This window comes from Macaca nemestrina, chromosome 15 (assembly GCF_043159975.1).
Source record: "Macaca nemestrina isolate mMacNem1 chromosome 15, mMacNem.hap1, whole genome shotgun sequence".
Classification (NCBI taxonomy): Eukaryota; Metazoa; Chordata; class Mammalia; order Primates; family Cercopithecidae; genus Macaca; species Macaca nemestrina.
The window spans coordinates 82,039,297-82,047,396 of NC_092139.1; positions in this window are offsets into that span (position 1 = coordinate 82,039,297).

Below are 8,100 nucleotides of genomic sequence, written 5' to 3' on the forward strand. Positions count from 1 at the left end.
CGCTCAGGGACGCCTGGGGAAGGGAGGGGGCCTGCGGCGCGAGAAGAAACCTGCGGCAACCTTGAGCGTTTGCGGTCAGGGCAGGGGCCCGGCCGGCGCGCGTGCGCGCAGCCCCCAAGGCCCCCCGCCGTCCACCCACCTCCTTTCTGTGAGGCAAGGCGCCTCCAGTTCACCCACACACGACCGATCGGAGGCAGAACGGTAGCCCCTCGGCGGCCGGCCGGCGCACGCGTGGCCGGCCCGAGCCCACCGCAACCGCTCACACGGCCCGCGCTCACCCGCCAGAGGGGAGCACGGGACGTGCGCTCGCCAGACCAGGCGGCGCCCTTCCCCACGTGGGAGGGGCGCGTCTCACTCGACCGCCTCGACCCGCACAGCCAACGAGCTCCCTCAGGACCCACGCGCGGACACCACGGCGGCGACCGGAGGAGGGGGCGCTGGGGGCGGGAGCGACACACCACCGCTCGGCCTCGGGCACCTGAGAGACAACCCGGGGCGCTCCAGGAGCACCGCAAAGGCCCAGGCGGAGCCAGCGCTCGCGCAATACCCGAGAGGGCAGCACGGCGGGCCAGCGGGACAGCACCCCCACCGCCGCGGAGGGGGGCGGCCCACGAGACTACGACCACAAGAGGCGAAAGCGAGGGGTGCCTGCTGCGTCAGAGGACCCCCGCCGACCCACGCCGGAAGCCACGAGGCAGACGGCGGGGTCGGGACAGCGAGGTCGGGCCGGGTTCCGCACCCCAGTGCCTCCCAACGCACCGCCCACAGGCGGGGATGGGAGACGGGGGAAACCCCGCGGGCGGGACGAGAAGAACGGGTCTCATTCACCACGAATGCCCGCCCCTCGCCCGTCGCGGCTCGGTCCCGGCCCGGGAGAGCGTGACATCACCACATCGATCAGGGAAAGCATCCCCGGAGCAGGGTCGGCCAGCCAGCCACAGCCTCCCCAGAGGCCAGCGAGCAGATCAGCCTGGCCATCCCCAGCTCCAGGACGGGGGCGGCAGACAACCCGGCAGAGACGAGGAATGCCTGACACGCACGGCACGGAGCCAGCGGGAGTGGGGTTGTCACGGCCGCCCCAGGTGCCCGCAGCGGGGAGCGCACGGTGGCAGGGTAAGCCCGCGCCACCTTCCCCGCCGCCCCCAGGTGGGTCAGAGACCCGGACCCAAGGCGGCACCGGGAGCTGGGACGCTCGGATGCATGAGAGACCGGGCACACGGGCCCCAGCAGGCGGCTCAAGCACGAGCAGGGCCGGCTAGCCGGGTCACCGGGAGGCCGAAGACCCGCAACGCATCCAAGAGACCCAACCTCTCCAGCGACAGGTCGCCAGAGGACAGCGTGTCAGCAATAACCCGGTGGCCCAAAATGCCGGCTCGGAGTGAAACATATACCTCCCCAGGAGACAGGAGGTCGAGTCACCGACCACGCCGCCGGCCCAGGGAACCCGCGACACGGGCATCTGTCCCCAAAATCGCCACCATCGCAGCCAGACACGGAGCACCCAGGGCCCTCTGGTCGACCCCAGGACACACGCCGGAGCAGCGCCGGGCCAGGGACGTCCTCCCGGCCACCCGTGCCACGCAGGGGCCGGCCCGAGTCTCCAGAGCGAGACTCGGAAGCGTTTTCGGCCGTCCCCTCGTACGACCGGGACACACGAGGGACCGAAGGCCGGCCAGGTGTGACCTCTCGGGCCGCACGCGCGCTCAGGGAGCGCTCTCCGACTCCCCACGGGGACTGGCAAACAACAGGTCACGGCAGAGGGACCGCTCCCCGGCACCCGGGGGACGAGGCAGGACGGTCCCCGGCTCCCCACGGGGACTTGGAGAAAAAATTCGGCCGCTGCCTCAGACGGCCAGGATGCGCGCGGGCCCGCGACCGGGCCGGGAAGGGTGTCCCCAGCCTCCCGCCCCAAGCCCGGTGGGTCCCCGCGGGTCGCGGGTCAGGCCTCGGGAGCCGCGGCGTGCTGGTCGACCAACCCCGGCAGCCCCACACCCGGCTCTGGCCCGAAAGCGCAGCGACAACCTCTCCCCACATAAGCCTGCACGCCTGAGCTCTGACTCACAAGTGACGCGCCAGAGCTCTGGCGCGACCGGGACAGCCCGGCTGACGACCGCGGTCTTTCCGGAGCTCTGCCTAGCTCACAGCGGGGACGGTCCCCTCCCTCGGCAGCTGCCACCGCAGCTCCGGAAGCCAAGGGAACGATATAAAAGCGGCCGCCAGATGGAGTCCGACAACCGTCGCGAACGTCACCAAGACAGATCCGGATGGCAGGCCGGCCCGCGGACCGCAAAACCGAAACCGTGAGTCGAGAGACGCTATCCCGAGGCCGAAAACGCAGCCCCTGTACCCCAACCCCACAGAAACGGTCCCCAAACCCTGTCTCTGCATGGACCGCGACACAGTCAGAAGACAACCCACGGCGTGTGGATGTTCGGAGAGGCATCTCGGTGGGAGAAACAACAAGCAAGGACTCGGTCGCGGGTCGTTGAGGACACAGGGAGACACAGAATGCGTAGGCTCTTCCTGAATCCAGACAGAGGAGGAGGGAGGGAGGGAGGGAGGGAGGGAGGGAGGGAGGGCAGGCAGGCAGGCAGGCAAACATAAAGAAGGAAACAGAGAAAGAAAGAAAGGAAGGAAAACCTAAAGGAGAGAAAGAAAGAAAAGAGAACAAAAAAAAGACAAATATCAATATAAGTATTTACATTTGGATATAGGTATAACATATAAAACTACATTAAAATAGAAAAAAATTTATATGCATACACATGAATGAACAGATAAACATGAATAAATAAAAAATAAGATAACATAACATAAGCAAATAGGCCAGGCGCGGTGGCTGACGCCTGTGATCCCAGCACTTTCAGAGGCTGGGGGAGAGAGAGAGAGAAAAAATATGAAAGAAAGAAAGAAAGAAAGAAAGAAAGAAAGAAAGAAAGAAAGAAAGAAAGAAAGAAAGAAAGAAAGAAAGAAAGAGAGAGAAAGAGAGAGAGGAAGAAAGACAGAAAGAAAGAAAGAAAGAAGAAAGAGTGAGAGAGAGGGAGAAAGACAGCGAGAAAGAAAGACGAGAGAAGAAAGAAAAAAAAAGAAAGAGGAAAGACAGGAAGAAAGACAAAGCAAGAAAGCAAGAAAACAAGACAGCAAGAAAGCACGACAGAAAGAGAGAAAGAGACAGAAAGAAAAAGCAAGAAAGCAGCAGAGAGAGAGAGAGAGAGAGAGAGAGAGAGAGAGAGAGAGAGAGAGCGCGCGCGCGAGCGCGAGCGAGCGAGCGAGCGAGCGAGAGAGAGGAGGAGGAGGCGAGGCGAGGCGAGGCGAGGCGAGGCGAGGCGAGGCGAGGCGAGGCGAGGCGAATCTACCTGCTTTCACTACATGTGGGGAGAATCAGGAAAGCCCCCACTAACAACAAGGCCTGAAGTGGAGCTGCCATCTGTGAAATCCGAGCAGAAGAGTCCACACGGGTTAAAGACACGAAGCAAGACAGGGAAACAACTGCTCAAAGAGAAGAACAATCTGGCCCAGCCAGGGTCTGTCTCCTGAAGTTGTGTGGGCAACGAGGGAGTGGGACGGAGGGAGGGAGTGGGACGGAGGGAGGGAGGGCCTCCGAGGCTCGTGTCAAACAATAAATGATAATAAAATAAAAGGAAGTTAAAAAAGAAAAAATTGCGCATCATTCGTAGCATCACTGACGCCTTGAAAGGCGAGAGGCATGTGTTTATGTCACTGTGGGACTGTTTTCTTTTTTCTTTTTTTTTTTTTCTTCCCTCTTTTCCCGGAAACTCACTTTTTAATTTTTTCATTTTCCTTTTCTTTTTTTTTTTTTAATTTTTAATTTTACTTTCATTTTTACTTTTATTTTTAATTGTTTGAGAGGTTGTCTCCCTCTCTCGCCCAGGCTGGTGTACAGTGGCGCGATCTCAGCTCACTGCAACCTCCGCCTCCCAGGTTCAAGTGATTCTCCTGCCTCAGCTCGGCCTCCCGAGTAGCTGAGATTACAGACGCGCACGACCATGCCCGGCTAATTTTTGGTATTTTGACTAGAGACGGACGGGGTTTCACCATACTGGCCCTGCTGGTCTGACCACCTCGTGATCCAGCGATCCACCACCCTCGGCGTCCCAAAGTGCTGGGATGACAGGCTTGAGCCACCGCGCCGGGCCTAGTTATTCCTTTTATTTTATTTCTAATTTTTAATTGTACGTATGCATGTATGCATGTATGTATGTATGTATGTATGTATGTATGTATGCATGCATGCATGCATGCATCTATCCTTTTTTTTTTTTTGAGACGGACAGAGAGAGACAGTGAGAAACAGAGAGAGAGAGAGAGAGAGAGAGAGAGACAGACAGACAGACAGAGAGAGAGAGAGAAACAGACGGGGGGGAGAGAGAGAGAGAGAGAGAGAGAGAGAGAGACCAACAGACAGAAGGACAGACAGAGAAAGAGAGTAAGACAGAAGACAGACACAGGGAGAGAGACAAGCGGGGGGGGGGAGAGAGAGAGAGAGAGAGAGAGAGAGAGAGAGAGAGAGAGAGAGCGCTCCCCTTGGGCCTCAATGGTCTTTGCAATGTTCTTTCACAGATTCTGCAAACACAGTGTTTCCAACATTTGGAATCCAAAGAAAACTGTAACTCTGTAACGTGTCTCCACAGATGAGTAATCACCTCCGATGATAGTTTATTTCTGGTTTTTTTTTTTTTTTTTTTTTTTTTTTTTGAGACGGAGTCTCGCTCTGTCGCCCAGGCTGGAGTGCAGGGGCCGGATCTCAGCTCAGTGCAAGCTCCGCCTCCCGGGTTCACGCCATTCTCCTGCCTCAGCCTCCCGAGTAGCTGGGACTGCAGGCGCCCGCCACCTCGCCCGGCTAGTTTTCTTTGTAGTTTTGGTAGAGACGGGGTTTCACCGTGTTCACCAGGATGGTCTCGATCTCCTGACCTCGTGATCCACCCGTCTCGGCCTCCCAAAGTGCTGGGATTACAGGCTTGAGCCACCGCGCCCGGCCTTATTTCTGGTTTTTATCTGGGGAGTTTCGGTTTTTCTCCATAGGTTTCAAGGGGCTCCCAAAGTCCCTTCGCAGATTCCATTAAGAAGAATATTTCCAAACCGACGTATCAAAAGAATGCTTTAAGTTTGTGAGAGGAATCCCCACATTACAAAACCGTTTCACACATAGGTTCTTTTTGGTTTTTATCTGGGGAGAATCTGTTTTTCACCCTAGGCCTCAATTGCAGCCCACATTCTTTTCACAGATTCTACTAAAAGAGGGCTTCCAATCCGCTGAGTCCAAATTAAGTTAGACCTCTGTGCGAGGAATCCACACACAGAGCAGTTGCTCAGATAGCTTCCTTGTAGTTGTTATCAGGAAATATGCGCTTTGCCACCATTGGCCTCCAAGGAGTCCCAAATATCCTTTTGCAGATTATACAACCTAAGTGTTTCCAACCTGCTGCACCGAAAGACGGGTTTAACTCTGTGAGATGAATCCATATATCACAAAGCCAATTCACAGAGAGCTTCTTTCTACTGCTCCTCTGGGGATATTTGATATTTGATTTTTCAACAGAGGCCTCAATGGGCTCCCAAATACGCCTTGGCAAATTCTAGAAAAAGCGTGTTTCCAACACGCTGAATCAAAAGAAAGGTGTAACTCTGCGAGATGAATCCAATCACGCAAAGCCGTTTCACAGATCGTTTCTTCATGGCGTTTAGCGAGGGGATAATCTGGTTTTGACAGCAGGAATTAATGGGTTTTGAAATGTCTTCCCACACATTCTACAAAAAGAGCATTTCCAACCTGCTGAATCACACGCACGCACGCACACACAAACAAACAAACAAGCAAACAAAGAAACAACAGGTTCTACGCTGGGAGATAAACCCAGACATCACGAAGCCGTTTCAATGACATATTCTCTCTGGTCTTTGTCTGGGGATATTCAGTTTTTCACCATAGGCCTCAAGGGCTCCCAGATGTCCCTTTGGAATCTCTACAAAGAGAGCGTCTCCAACCTGCCTAATCAAAACAAAGGTGTAACTCTTTAGGAAGAGTCCACACATCGCAAAGCAGTTTCTCAAATACATTCTTTCTAATTTTCATCTGGGAATATTGGGTGATTCACCATAGGCCTAAAGGGACTCCCAAAAATCCATTCAGAGAGACTGCCCAAAAAAAGTGTTTCTAACCTGATGAATCCAAAGAATGGTGTATCGCTAAGAGATCAATCTACGCATCACAAATCAATGTGACAGATAGCCTCTCTCTGGTTTTAATCTGTGGATAGTCTGTTTTCCAACGTAGGCCTCAATGGGTTTCCAAATGTCCCCTCACAGGTTCTACGGAAAGCGTGTTTCCAACCTCCTGGTTCAAAAGAATTATCCGTTCGAGGTGAATCCACACGTCAAAAAGCAGTTTCACCAGCAGCAGTTTTTCTCCTTTTCCTCTGGGGATGTTCACTTTCACCATAAGCCACAAAGGGCACCCAAATGTCCCTTCGAAGATTCTGCAAAGAACTGCTTCCAATCGGCCGCGTGCAGCGGCTCACGCCTGTCATCCCAGCAGTTTGGGAGGCAGAGGCGGGTGGATCACCTGAGGTCAGGAGTTCGAGACCAGCCTGGCCAAAACGGTGAAACCCCATCTCTACCAAGAACACAAAAAATTTGCCGGGCTTGGTAGCGGGTGCCTGTAATCCCAACTACTTGGGAGGCTGAGGCAGGAGAATCCCTTCAACTGGAAGGCAGAGGTTGCAGTGAGCCGAGATGGTGTCACTGCACTCCAGCCTGGGGGACAGAGTGAGAGTCTGTCTTAAAAAAATAAAAATATTAAGAAAAAAATACTACTACTACTACTACTACTACTACAACAACAACAACAACAACAACAAAATGCTTCCAATCTGCTGAATCAACAGAAAGGTTTAACTCAGTAAGAGGAATCTACACATCGCTAAAAAGCAGTTTTACAGATAGCTTCTTGTTAGTTTTTATCTACCGTTTCCTGGTTTTCACCCTAGGCCTCGAATAGCTCCCAAATGTCCTTTTGCAGATTCTACAAAAGGGCCGCTTCCAACCTGGTATATCAAAAGAAAGGTTTCACTCTGTGAGATGAATCCACACACGACAAAGCAGTTTCAGAGACAGCTTCTTTCTAGTTTTTATTTGGGGATATTCGGTTTTTCACACTAGGCCTCAGTGGGCTCCCAAAGGTATACTCGCGGATTCTACAGAAAGAGTGCTTCAAACCTCCTCAATCAAAAACTAGTTGTAATTCGGTGCCATGAATCCACACATCACAAAGCAGTATCACAGAGAGCTTCTTTCTATTTCTCTGGTGGGGATACTCGGTTTTTCACAACAGGCCCCAATGGGCTCCCAAATGTCCATTCTGCTTCCAAACTGCTGAATCCAAAGGCAGTTTTAACTCGGTATGATGAATCCACACGTCACAAAGCTGTTTCATGAAGACCTTCTCTCTCGTTTTTATCTGAAAACATAAGATTTTTTTCACCATACGACACAAGGGTCTCCGAAATGTACACAGACAGATTCAACAAAAAAACCCTTCCAACCTGCTGAGTAAAAAGAAAGGTTTAACTCTGCGAGACGAATACACACACGACAAAGCAGTTTCACAGAGAATGGTGTTTTTTTGTTTGTTTGTTTGCTTGCTTGCTTGCTTTTTGGTTTGTTTTCTTGGTTTTTTTTTTTTTTTTTTTTTTTTTTTTTGGAGACGCACTTTCGCTCTTGTTGCTCAGACTGGAGCGCAATGGCGCCATCTCGCCTCACTGCGACCTCCGCCTCCCAGGTTCAAGCAATTCTCCTGCCTCCGTTTCCCTTCCCGAGTAGCTGGGATTACAGGCATGTGCCACCACGCCCGGCTAATTTTGTATTTTCAGTAGAGACGGGGTCTCTCCATGTGGGTCAGTCTGGTCTCGAACTGCCGACCTCAGGTGATCTGCCAGCCTCGGCCTCCCAAAGTGCTGGGATGACAGGCGTGAGCCACCGCGCCCGTACAATTGTATTGTATCGTATTGTATTGTATTTACATTGATTGATTGATTGATTGATTGATTGATTGATTTATGCTGCCTGATCAAAGGTCACTCA